Consider the following 15,001-nt stretch of genomic DNA (forward strand, 5'->3'; position numbering starts at 1 on the left):
CTTAGATATCGTCTCTGTTGAGCACTCAGGCAAACATCAGCTTTGTGTCCCATTCCATGACACATTTGGCAAACAACAAAAGGCCCTTCTCCGACTTTGTTAACTGTTTCACAACAGAAACAAGGTCAGATGTTTCCTCACGAAGTTCACTTACCTCATTAGCATATGTCACACTCACAGAGGCTCTTATGTCAAACTGTTGAGAGTTGGCAGCCATAATTACTATCATTTTCAGTGCTTCAGTAGGGAGTTTTTTTTTTTTATTAAGGCTTCTACTGCAACTGCTCAATGTTACTCTTATCAGCCTGCATTAGCCCCTCATAGAAATACTGAATCAATAGTTGGTCTAAATCTGATGGTGAAGGAATTTTGTACATGTCTTCTTGAAACGCTCCCAGTATTCGTGAAATGTTTCCCCATCAAACTGTATTATACTGTAGATCTTCTTTCTAATGCTAACAACTCAAGATGTAGGGAAAAACTTCTCCAAGAAATTCCTCTATAACTCCTCCCAGGATGTGATGCTCCCTAGTGGTAGGACGTAGAGCCACTCATTGGCGTTTTCCTTCAACGAGAAGGGAAATGCCCTCATATTGATCTACTCTTGGGTCACCCCATTTGGCCTCATGCCATCACACACAATGTAGAATTCTTTCAAGTGTTTGTGCAGATCTTCTCTTGGTAGACCAAAAAATAAAGGGAGTAAATGAATTAATCTAGATTTAAGTTCAAAATTACCTGTTGTTTCTGGATAGGCAATGTAAAGAGGTTGTTGAGTAAAATCAGGTGTTGCGAGCTCTCTAAGTATCTTTTCACGTTCAGCCATGATTAGTGTTGCATTTTTAGGAACACCTTCTTCTTCAAATTCTTCTTTTGACGTGTCTTCAACACAAGTATTTCTTTCAAGTACAACTTGTTGTCTCCTCTCTCTTCTGATTCTTCGCTCCTTTCGGTAAATTTATGCAAAATAGAATAGTCTAAAGCCCTCGGGAGAGTCAGTTATACATCAAAAAGAGAAAATGGATTAGCAAAAAAGGAACTATAAGTCTAAAAAATTAAGAAATTTGTTGGCTCCCTGACAATGACACCAAATTTGATAATGGAATAAATCTTATGGTGTCCCTCCTAAAAGACCTCAAGTTAAATGATATTTATAATTCTCCGAACAAGTAACTTATACTAACTAGTAGTACAAGTGGAAAGTCCGGGGTTGATCCACAGAGAGCCGATTTAGATTTCTTAACTTCGAAACTTATAGAATGTAACCGAAGGGGGGTTTATGAAGATGATTGACATAAATTGCATGAAAATTAAAATGTATGGAGTAAATTAAATACATTGAGTTAATTGAGTGATTTTTTGTGTGAAATTTATCGATCGAAACAAAACACCTAGCTTAGGTTGGCCTAGTTTATTCCATTCTCTTTCAATTCTATCATGGACTTGATCATAAGATTGATGTGAGATTTTCCATTTAAAACTTAGTCTACTCGTTTAGAATCCTAACCGATAGTCCTTAAGATCAAGTTAATTTAAAGAAATAGCAAGAATCCTCCACTAATCAATAAAACAACAAGCATTAAGATTAAGGGCAATGAAAAGCCCAATAATTGATTTTCATCATCTAACCAACTATCCGAGTGATATCTAGATTAGAAAGTAATGCTTATCAAATGGAATCCCAATTTGACTTCACAAACTAACTTAACCCTTACTTCTAAATGATTAACTACCTAACAATTACAAATTAAGGTAATCAAAGCAATCAATCACACTAACATATCAAGTTTGTAAGATTATCCCATGTAAGAAAGATTGAAGAACAAATTCAAGATGAAATCTCATAAAATTTAGAATAATCTTAGCAGAATTACAACCCAAGTCTCAAGAATGAAAAAGGAATGGAAATAAATTACAAAACGGGGGGGGGGGGGGGGGGGGGTTATTAAGGCTTCTCTTGTAGTTACATCAATGTTGCTCTTATCAGCCTGCATCAGGCCCTCATAAAAATACTGAATCAATAGTTGGTCTGAAATCTGATGCTGAGGGAATTTTGTACATGTCTTCTTGAAATGCTCCCAGTATTCGTGAAACGTTTCCCCATCAAACTGTATTATATTGTAGATTACCTTTTAATACTAATAGCTCGAGATGCAGGGAAAAACTTCTCCAAGAACTGCCTCTGTAACTCCTCCCAGGTTGTAATGCTCCCTAGGGTAGGATGTAGTGCCACTCACTGGCATCTTCCTTCAACGAGAAGGGAAATGCCCTCATATTGATCTACTCTTGGGTCACCCCATTTGGCCTCATTCCATCGCACACAACGGAGAATTTTTTCAAGTGTTTGTGCATATCTTCTCCTGGTAGACTAGAAAACAAAGGGAGTAAGTGAATTAATCTAGATTTGATTTCAAAATTACTTGTTGTTTTTAGATTGGCAATGTAAAGAGGTTGTTGAGTAAAATCAGGTGTTGTGAGCGCTCTAAGTGTCTTTTCACGTTAAGCCATGATTAGTGATGCATTTTCAGGAACACCTTCTTCTTCAGATTCTTCTTCTGACGTGTCTTCAACACAAGTATTTCTTTCAAGTGCAACTTGCTGTCTCCTCTCTCTTCTGATTCTTCGCGCCTTCCGATAAATTTATGCAAAATAGAATAGTCTACAACCCTCGGAAGTGTCGGTTATGCTTTAAAAAGAGAAAACGAATTAGCAAGAAAGAAACTATAAGACTAAAAAATTAAGAAATTTTTTGGCTCCCTGACAATGACGCCAAGTTTGATAATGGTTCAAAACTTATGGTGTCGCTCCCAAAAGACCTCAAATCAAATGATATCTATAATTCTCCAAACAAGTAACTTATATTAATTAGTAGTATAAGTGGAAAGTCCGGGGTCAATCCATATTTAGATTTCTTAACTTCGAAACTTATAGGATGTAACCGAAGGGGGGGTTTGTGAAGATGATTGACGTAAATTGCATGAAAATTAAATGTGCGGAGTAAATTAAATACACGGAGTTAATTGAGTGATCTTTTGTGTGAAATTTATCGATCGAGACAAAACACCTAGCTTAGGTCGGCCTAGTTTATTCCATTCTCTTTCAATTCTATCTTGGACTTGATCATAAGATTAATGTGAGATTTTCCAATTAAAACTCAGTCTACTTGCTTAGAATCCTAACTGGTAGTCCTTAAGATCAAGTTAATTTAAAGAAATAGCGAGAATCCTCCACTAATCAATAAAACAACAAGCATTAAGATTAAGGGCAATGATAAGCCCAATAATTGATTTCCATCGTCTAACCAACTATCCGAGTGATATCTAGATTAGAAAGTAATGCTTATCAAATGGAATCCCAATTTGACTTCACAAACTTACTTAACCCTTGCTTCTAGATGATTAACTACCTAACGATTATAAATTAAGGTTAATCAAAGCAATCAATCACACTAACATAGCTAGTTTGTCAGATTATCCCATACAGGATAGATTGAAGAACAAATTCAAGATGAAATCTCATAAAATTTAGAACAATCTTAGCAGAATTACAACCCAAGTCTCAAGAATGAAGAATAAATGGAAATAAATTACAAAACTCAAGCTAAGTACTTACTTCTTAGCCACAAATCATCCTTTAAAATCAATAATCAAGTTCTATGATGCTAAAAATGGCAAGAGATTATAGTATTCAATTGGAGGAGAATGAAAACGAGTCAAAAATGGAAAAACGACGTGATAACCTACGTTTCGGGCAGAAAACGTGATATATAACAAGCGTCACAGCATCACAATGCTACTCAAGCCAGCACGCGTGCCTCTGTGTGGTATTCGTGTAGCGTTGCAGCGTTGTTTTGTTCCACGCAAAATATAACACTTTTGTCCCTTAGCATTGAAATGCTCCGGCTGAGGGCAAACTTGTGATTATTCGGCCTTCTTTCTATTTTTGTGCAATTTAGCTCCCAACTTGATCATTTTATCGTCTTTATCGCCCCAAATGCTTCATTCAACCTCTTGTATACTCATGGCCTATAAAAATATCCATTAAACACATTAAATAAGCTAACCATCCTAAATTAAGGAGAGGGAGATAACACATTTTTGGTGTTATCAAAAACCTAATTGAATAACACATCCGAGCAATTTGGTGGTGAATTAGTATAGTTTTTTTTTTTTTTTAAGATTTGAATGATCAAAATTTAGATGAAAATGAAATATATTGTACTTTTTAAAATTGGCTTTTTTTTTTTTAACTTTTTTACTAACGTTATATTCAGATGAAATTATCAAAACAAAACCCCGTGTACACAGAGTGGGCCTATCACTTTCACTTTCGTCTCTCTCACGCAATTGGTCTCTTCTTCCTCGCTCTCGCTCTGCAACACAAAAGCACCAAGATTGAAAACTCGATATAGAGAGAAAAAACTCACAAAAAAAAACCCTTTGCAACACAAACCCACATAGAGAGGCAACAACGACACTGAAATATTAAAACGAAGGAGATGAGGGAGAGGAAGGAAGAACAAAAAGAAAATCAAAGGTGAAGGACATGAAAAGATCGACAAGGAAGAGGAAAAAATTAAAAGAGAGAGAAGAGAGAAAGAAAATCAAGAAAATGAAGGAAGAGGGGAAAAAATTAAAAGTAATTTTGTAATTTTGGTTGATGATGATATAAACAAAGCAAAATTATGAAATTTCAAAAAGTGGGGCAAAAACCATTTTGGATTTTTGGATTCGAGCTTTTATACAGTAAAAGATACTATCACATTAAATTTAAATAAACTGTTTACAATATTTGTACTAAAAAAGAAGAAAAATAAAACCTTTTTTACCCTAAGTTTTGGCCTTGGGTATAGCTTTCATTTGGTATGTTGGTTTCAAAATAATACATTTTTAGTTCTTAAACTTTTGAGTTCAATTTTAAATTAGTCCCTAAGTTTAAAATCTTACCATTTTATCCTTGAAGTTTGAATATTATTTCATAGGTTTCAAGATCTACACTTTTAACCTTCATTTTTGTACTAAATACTGAATTTGATTTTTGACATGAATGCTTATCAATTCATTTAAAATAATTATGAAGTGTGATTCTAAACTTAATTTTAATATTGGTTTAAAAGTATTAAAATTTAATTAATTATAATTTGTTTAAATTAATTAATAGACATTAACACTAAAAATGGAAAGTATTTAGTAAAAATATCAAGGTTAAAAATGTAAATCTTAAAACTTAGGAAATAAATGGAAACAAAATTCAAACTTCAAAAGTAAAATTGTAACATTTTGAAATTTAAGTACTAAATTAGAATCAAGCTCGAAATTTGAGGACTAATTCAAATAAATAATAATAGATTATATATATAGTATATATATATATATATATATATATATATATATATATATTTGAACTTGGAGATAGAATGGCTCCTACCTCGTTTTTCTTTTATTTAATATCATTATATCATGTGTAGTTTTATTTTATAGTATTAAAGTAATATTACTAATTTAAACACATTACTTCTTAAATGAAAAACTAAACTGCAATTTTTTTGTTTGACAATAAAATTGCGAGTTTTAGGACATTCCAAACAATTGTGTCCACTCGATATAACCATTATTAGTAAATTAACCCTTCATAGATTGTTCGCATTAATGGATGGGTCAATAGCTGTTTTACCCTCGAGATTACATCTTGTTCCTTAAGTCTCATTCATCCTCTAATGAACAATTGGTTTGTGATCCAATCACTAAACCGAGTTTCTCTTGGGCCAATGAAAGGATGGGGCCCCTTATTCAAGACCTGGAGTCAGCACTTAACAGAAAAACCTCTCTACTATCCCTATAAGTGGGTAGGGGTGAATTCCATTTTGCACCCTATGTCCCCAGCTATCTGCCCAGTCTTACCTTTGAAATGGGAGGCTTATTGAGCTGAAGCTATTGAGCCAACCCTCACCCATGAAAATCTAAGAATAATCCCGAATAAACAAAAGTTCATAGTTAGCTCAAGATTAAGGTAAAGTTATCTAGGTCATCACTTTGAATTAGCTAGTCTTAAACAGTAAACAACGTTACAAAGTAAGAGTGACTTATTTCTTGGTCCGATCTTATACAAACTCTTTGTATAGGATACCCCCACTCGCATGTCTTCACATGAACAAATCAGGATCACATTGTTTGTAGCACTTTTCAACAATTATAACATGTACAAAGTGGGTTGCATCTGATAGTGTCCCTAGAATAAGGTACCTAGCCTTATCCGTATACTATAGACCATTTTGGCTATCTACTCGAACTTGATCCATACTTGGCAAATATCATATATTATACATCATGAGCATTCGTACAAAATGTGTTTACAAACTACAGGACACGAGACTTTAGGGCATCAACCCCAACGACATGTACTTATTATCAAGTTAAAATCTTGCATTTGTAAGATCACTTGCTCAAATAATTAAGTTAAAGAGCACGATTTTTTTATTATACAATTAAGATCATTCATCTTAATAATGTTGGTGACTTTACATCCCAAGCTTTTGATAATTATTTTATGTCAATTGGGATAAGTGTTGAAAATCATGTAGCTCATATTCATACACAAAATGGTTTAATAGAATCATTCATAAAACATTTGCAGTTAATTGCTAGATCATTGCTTATGAAAGCTAAGCTTCCTACATCTATACGGGGACATGCTATTTTGCATGTAGCGTCATTTGTACACATTAGGCCAGTAGCTTATCATAAGTACTCACCAATACAATTAGCTTATGGCCACGAGCCAAATATTTCCCACTTAAGAATTTTTTTATGTGCAATATATGTTCCAACTGCTCCACCACAACGCACTAAGATGGGTCCCCAAAGGAGGTTAAGAATATATGTTGGATATGATTCCCCATAAATTATTAAATATCTTAAACCCCTGAGGGGTGATGTATTTACAGCACGATTTGATGATTGTCATTTTAATGAGACAATCCAATATTAGGGGGAGGAATTAAAAAAGTTGGAAAAAGAAATTACATGCAATGCATCGTTATTGTCTCATTTAGACCCCCGTACAGGTCAATGTGAATTTAAAGTTCAAAAGATAATTCATTTGCAAAATATAGCAAATCAGTTACCAGATGCATCTACAAAAGCAAAGAAAGTAACTAAATCACATGTACCAGCTGCAAATGTTCCATCGAAAATTGATATCCCAACACAATAAGTTATCATTAATGAGTCTGGAACACCCAGAAACGTGGTAAACCAGTGGGTTTCAAAGATAAAAATCTTCGAAAAAGAAGAATAATAAATAGTCAAGAAGACTTGGTTGAAGATATAAATACCTATGAAAAAATCATTGACATGACTAGTGAGGAAAGTGAAATACCTAATGAGAATAATGAGATTTCAATAAACTATGTCAAGAGAATAATGAGATTTCAATAAACTATGTCATGACAGGAAAATGATGGAACCAAACTAATATAGTTATTGACAACATTTTTGCGTATAATGTTGGTCTTGATATTATATCTAAAAGTGAGGATCCTGAACCAAAATATGTTGAAGAATATCTACATAGAAAAGATTGGTTTCAATGGAAAGAAGCAATCGAGGCATAATTAAATTCACAAAACGTCAGGTTTTTAGATCAGTAGTCTGAACTCCATAAGGTGTCAAACCTATGAGATACAAATGGGTATTTATGAGGAAAAGAAATGAAAATAATGAGGTCACAAGATTTCAAGCAAGACTAGTTGCACAAGGTTTTTCACAAATACCTGGTATTGATTATGAGGAGACGTATTCTCTGGCGGTGGATGCAATTACACTAAGATATTTAATTGGCCTGGCTGTGTATGAAAATCTGGGCATGCATCTTATGGATGTACTCACAACATATTTATATGGATCTATTGATAATGATACTTATATGAGAATTCTAGAAGGATTTAAGGTATCTGAAACATATAAACCCAATTCCTGGGAATTGTATTCAATAAAGTTACAGAGATCATTACATGTATTGAAACAATCAAGACAAATATGGTAAAATTATTCAAATATTTATCTCTCTTATATTATATAATTTAATTTTGAATCTTATTCAAAATAAACTATTATAATGTATCCATATACATTATATTATGTGTATCTCATACAATTAATTTACATTCTCTAATTTAATTTGAACAATTTAAATAATTCCAAAACTAGTAGATCTCCGTATTACCTTTAATGAGCTAGTAGGGGGACTTAATGGACCTACAACTTAGAAGTTTTAGTGATATGAGATTAAATTAATTAAATTCTTTAATTAAATTAATCAACCTTCATTAACTATGGGTCACTCCACTAAAGACCCACAGCAACACCATTCACATTGTAGATATATTTTTGTGTCCATGAATATAACCAATCATCAATAAGTCGACCATTCACAAATTACTCATAATTACAACTGGGTCAAATTACTATTTTATCCCTATTATTACCATTTACTCCTTAAGTCCCACTAATCCTCTAATGAACAACTTATTTATGGTCCTACCATAAACAAATCCCTCTTAGGCCAACGAGAGGAAGTGGCCCCTTGTTCAAAATCTGAAGAGGGAGTAATTCCTCTACTTTCCCTAAAGGCAGGAATGAGTGAACTCCATCTTGTATACCCATATTCTTAGCTCCTTACTTGGACTAATTCTCCAAAGTGATAGGCTTATTAAGTCGGCGATATGGGTCACTCACATCTATACAAATCAAATGACTGCCCTCATAGACAAGAGTCCATTACATACTCAGGATTGGGATCGAGTTATCTATAGTCATCCTATGAAATGTTAATATCTTCAGTCAATGGTGTTATAAAGGGATATTAAAGATTTCACGGTCCAGTCTTACACAAACTCTTTGTATAGGATATACCCACGCTCATGTCTTCATATGAACGATTTGGATTAAATCATTTGTAACACTTACAACTCTTGTAAAATTTATAAAGTGGGTTGTATTTGTAATGTCACTAGGACAAGGCACCCCCACTCTATGTTGGATTCAGGAAGCAAGAAGCGAAAGAAAAATAGGATCATTAAGCATTTTAATTCATTAATTTTGGCTTCAAACTAAGCATGCTCAGAGTTTCAACACTAACCTATGAAGTACCTTTGATTCACGATCTTCAATTGCAATCTCCTTCTTCTTTGGATGTGAACCACCACAAGGTCTTCCATACTATTCTCTTGGTCCCTTAGATTGAGTTGTGGGACTCAAAATAAGCTTGAATTGAAGGGAATTGAAGAGGAGATTACTGGTTCTACATAGTGTGAAGAACACTTCTTCAAACACAAATTCTCAGCCTTCAACATTGATTGCTATGTCTACATTCCACTCAAAATTCTAGCTTTATATTGCATGACTTTCATGCAACTAACAACCTTACATGAATCACAGCTCATGCTTGAATAATTGAGCTGAAGAGAAATGGAATTATGTGTGAATTACTACAATATGAAAGTGGAAAAATCCCATTTTTGAGATTTTTTTTCCATTTTCAAATTTTCTTTTATTTTTCTTTTTAATTTTTTATTTCCAAAATTAAAAAAATGCTTCATTTTTTAATTCCTTAATTAAAAATGAAATTTTATTAATTTTACAAAATTAATTCAATAATTATTTTTTTGATAAAATAAATAAATAATTAATTTAATATAAAATATTAAATTAATTTAACGTCAATTCCACATTTACGAATCCCTATTCATGAAATTAATATTTAAATCATATTTAAATATTAATCGATTCTCCAATTATGTTTAATTCCAAAATGAAACGTGTAATTATATCACATACAATTACTAATTCTCCTAATTCTAATTTGAACATTTCAAATTAACTTATCACACTACTCTAAGGCTAATCCATTTGTGAGCTAGTAGGGGACCTAGTGGACCTATAGATCATAGGTTCCAATGATCCGAGATTAATTGGCTAAACCCTTTACACCAAATTAACCCTTATTTGTTAACTACTGGGCCACTGCACTAAAGCTCGTAGTTGTACTCCTTCACTGTAGATATATTGTGTCCATTCGATATAACCATGCTTAGTAAGTTAACCCTTCACAAGTTGTTCGTAATAATGACTAGGTCAAAAGATTGTTTTACCCGAGATTACCTCTTGTTCCTTAAGCCCCACTGATCCTCTAATGAACAATTGATTTGTAATCATCAAACTGAGTCCCTCTCGGGCCAATGAGAGGGTAAGGCCCCTTGTTCAAGACCCGGAGTCAACACTTGAGGGAACAACCTCTCTACTATCCTTAAAAATAGGTAGGAGTGAACTCCATCTTGCACCATATGTCCCCAGCTATCTACCTGGTCTTACCCCTGAAATGGGAGGTTTATTGAGCCTATACTTTTGAGTTAACCCTCACTTATGCAAATCTAAGGATAATCCCGAATAAACACGAGTTCATAGTTAGCTCAAGATTAAGGTCAAGTTACCTAGGTCATCGTTTTAAAATAGTCAATCTTAAACAGTAAACAACATTATAAAGTAAGAGTGACTTATTTCGTGATCCGATCTTGTGCAAACTCATTGCACAGGACGCCTTCACTCCTCATGTCATCACATGTACGAATTAGGATCACTTCGTCTATAGCACTTTACAGTTTTTTATAACAACTACAGAGTAGACCGCATCCGATAGTGTTACCAGAATAAGGCACCCAACCTTATTCATATACTATAGATCATTTTGACTATTTACTTGAACCTAGTCTACTTTTATGTCTCCACATAAAGTTCAAGTACTCATATAATAGTCATGGATCTTTTAGTTTATTAGATTTATTTCTAAAAATGAAATAAGCAATTTATATATTCAATAACAACTATACAGAATGAGTTTATTGTTTACAAACTACGAGTTTTAGGACATAAAACTCAACACTCTATTCATATACTACAGATCGGTTATTACTTGAACATGATCCACTTATATGTCTACTATATACTGTTCAAGCTACATTAAATAATCATGGATCTTAGTTTATTGAATTGAGTGTATGCAATATAAATGTCAAATAAAATAACTCCTTGTTTTATTAAATAAATATTCATAACTACAGTTTACAAACTACGAGACCCGCGAGATTTAGGACACTAATCCCAACAAGTAGATGAGGAGTTCTCTTAAGTGCTAGTTCCAAGTTTTGAATAAATGGTACCCACCCTCTCATTGGCCCAAGAGAGACTTGGTTTATAGTAGGATCATAAACAGATTGTTCATTAAAGGGATCAGTAATACATAAGGAGTAAGAAATAATTACAATGGTAAAACGATAATTTGATCCACATGTAATTGCAAACAACTCGTAAAAGATCGACTTGTAATGGTTAAATCCATGGATGCAAAATATTCTATAGTACGAATAGTGCAGTTGTGGGTTTTTCAATGAGAGACCCACAGTTAATGAATGTTGATTAATGTAATTAAAGAGTTTAATTAGTTAATCTTGATCATTGGAGTTTCTAATCTATAGATCCATTAGGTCTTCTACTAGCTCATAATAGGTAAACAAGGACCATTAATTTTTTTTAAAATGAAATGTTCAAATTTACTAATGGGATATTCATTAATGGTAAATAATACAATTATAATGTAAAGTTAACCTTTGGATAAGATTCAAAATTAAACTTTATAATAAAAGGAGATTTATTGTATTTTATATTCAAATATTTAAATTAAATATTAGATATTTAATTTTATAAATTAGTTAATTAATTTAAGTTTGTTATTAATTATTTTAACTAATAATTAATTAAATTAAATTAAATGAGTTTAATTTAATTTAAATTGAGAAAATGTAAAGTGGTGGTTTTTTGGGAGGGAGTTTTCTCTTGTAGAGTTGGTTATTATAGAAAAAGTCTCGTCCCATCTCCACTTCTCCTCTCCCAATGATTTTTTTTAGAGAGAAATGAGTTATAAAATTGTCAGAAATAGCACACTCAACTTTCCATCTTTCAAAACTAGCACGCTTTTTAAAAAGTCGTTAAACTAATTTTTCTTTGTGGATCTCAAGCGAGATCGACCACCAAGATTTAGTTAAAAAAAATTCATTTTTTCTTACTTATCGATTGTTTTGACCCTTTCTCGGTACATCTCGGAGAGGTTAATCACCGAGATTCTAGTATTTTTTAAAAAATATTAGATAATCTATCAAATCTTATACCAAATCTTATATATTTTCAAATTTTCTCCAAATTTTAAATTCGATTATCTTTATTGTCATATTCAATTCTTACATAATATTAAGCCCATTTTTATTTCCACAATTATATGAATTTCTAAACTTCTAAATGAATTTACCGACTAGATTTTTTAGATAGGATGATTGCATTTTGACTTTTAAATTTTGGCAAAGATTAAATTTTGCAAAAAAAAAAAAAAAAAAAAAATAAGATATGAAAAATATATAAAATCTCGGTATTAATCTCCAAAAAATTTATCAATCTCGGTGTTAATCTGTTCGAGATTCATACTGAGATTTTATATATTTTTCATATTTTACCTTTTTTTTTGGAAAAAATTAGTCTTTCCAAAAATTTAAAAATCAAAATCAATTAGCTGAGACCCATTCTAAAAAAAAATCATTTTAATAATTGTTAAATTGATTTGAAAATTAGAAATTGGGCTAAAGATTTAGAAAATAATGTAAGATTTTGATATAATATTTGGTAAAGAAACTCGAATTTGGAGAAGATTTGAAAATATATAAAATTTGGTATAAGATTTACGAAGACCACATAATATTTTGAAAAAATTGCTCGAACCTTGGTGTAATCTCATACCGAGAAAGGGCCAAAACAATTAGAAAAAGGTAATTTTTTTAACTGAATCTCGAATGTCAATCTCACTCGAGATGGATCTAGAAAAACTATCTGAACGAGTTTTCAAAAAGAGTGTTTAGCTTTGTAAGGTGAAAACTTATAGTTGTTATTTGTGACAATTTCCCAAATGAGTTCTCTATGAAAGCTTTCCAAAATTCCATTCCCTTTAATCTCTTTCTGAAGGCGGTTAACCGATCCTTGCCAAGAGAATAGCAGAAAAGGCCCTATGGTAACATCACAATACTGTTCTTGGAAGATTGATTCGTCAAGGAAGAAGTTGTTGGAATTCTTGAAGACGGTCTTCAAAGGTGAGGTCTTTCTTCTTTTACTGTAATTTTGTTTGCTTAATACGTAAATGTTGTAAATCTTGTTCACTGTTTTTTTTTCGTGTTATGATATCCAAAACAAAATTGAAAGCAACGCGTCCACTCGCTTCCGTTGTGAGATTCGATCCATTCATATATATATATATATGTGTGTGTGTGTATGTATGTATATTTGATAAAATGTTTGTAAATTGTTTCTTTAAAATCTGAAAAACACTTTGAAGTTCTTTCTAGCATTATTGCTTTAAATTAAATTATCCCCCAACATGATATTTTATACGCAATTCTTCTAAGTTTTAACCGTTAAACATTTGCCATTGGTAAATGTAGTTCCAAACCTGTCTTAATACAGTAACTCCTCGATGAACCACCCTTTTTTTTTACGTTTTTACTCAATCTTAGAAGAACTGGAAGTTAATACTGAATTTGTGATGACTTTTGAGTGGAGTACTTGTTTTATAATTAGTCAAGAATCACGTGCGTGAAAAATTGTAGTTTCATTAATTTTTTAAATAGTGATTCTTTAGCATGTAATAAATCATTATTATACAATTTTGTTTTGATTGACATCAACTTTTAAAATAAATAGTGTAACCATTTTTATTTTAATCATATTATCTTCCTTTTCAAAAAAAATAAAATAAAAAACTTCTATGTAGAACAAATAGTGAACTTTTTTTTTAATATTTTAATATTGAAATATAGATAATGAAACAATTTTTATTTTAATATTATCACATATCTACTGTAAAATTAATTTTCCATACACGGAATGAAGCATTTTTTTCACCATATAACCAACTTTAAGTGGATTAAATCATCTTAATTTTTTTTGTGCTTTTCTCTAAACTTGGATTGCATCAAAAAGATTAGAAAATATCTACTGATATGTGATTATTTATATATCCCAAATCTAATTAAATCAACTTGGTGTGTGTGGGAGAAAATTTTAATCTTTTTTTGATAGAGGCTGATAGAAGTCTATCAGTACCTATCGGTGATAGAAACTGGTAGAAGTTTATCACTGATAGAAATCTATTAATATCTATCAGTGGTTTTTTGCTATTTCTGTAAATATTTTGACATTTTTTCTGTCTGTGAAAATTTCTCTATATAATATTACTCAAAAGTTGAATCTCTCACTCTAACTTTGTTTAGATTAAAAGTTACATTTAGTCCTTTAAACTTTCATAAAAGTAACAATTTAATCTCTAAACTTTTATTTGTAACAATTTAGCTCTTGTACTTTCAATTTTGTGATAATTTAGTTCATGAACTTTTGTATGTAATAATTTAATCCTTTTACAATCAAATTTGTTACAATTTAGTCCTTAATGTACACAAATTCATTAAAATTTGATGTCAACTTTTATTATTTTATGATGTAAACTTTATATTTTATAAAAATGTTGAGTGTCAAATTAGTTATCAATTGATTTATGCAATAGATCTTATTAAATCTTAATACTAATTTCTAAATCATCATAAATTTTAAAGAACTAAATTATTAATTTTATGAAAGTCTAGAGATTAAAAGGGATTTTAAAGCAAAAATCAAATAGGGTAAAACTTGGTAAACATTTGGAGGAAAAATGGTTTAAAATGTTAATTACCGACTTGGATGTTGGAACAAGAAAATTGGAACATTGAATTCGTAATAAATGGGGATTTTATATATAGTGCTAAGAGAGTGAACAGAGAGAATGTAATTGGGGAATTCCCACATCGTAAGGAATCGTATTAGTGGACCGTTCAGCGACTATATAAACCGCACCAATGGCGTTTTGTAAGCCTACG

General features: G+C 31.6%; 1 non-coding gene across 1 annotated transcript; it reads left to right on the top strand.

Moving 5' to 3' along the window:
- The first annotated feature begins 350 nt into the window (after nucleotides 1-350).
- On the top strand, nucleotides 351-457 carry LOC120070476 (small nucleolar RNA R71). Its single transcript, XR_005479970.2, has one exon. It is a non-coding gene; the product is annotated as a small nucleolar RNA R71 (small nucleolar RNA).
- Nucleotides 458-15,001: the final 14,544 nt, after the last annotated feature.

This window comes from Benincasa hispida, chromosome 1 (genome assembly GCF_027475165.1).
Source record: "Benincasa hispida cultivar pf3 chromosome 1, pf3_genome.v1.1, whole genome shotgun sequence".
NCBI lineage: Eukaryota > Viridiplantae > Streptophyta > Magnoliopsida > Cucurbitales > Cucurbitaceae > Benincasa > Benincasa hispida.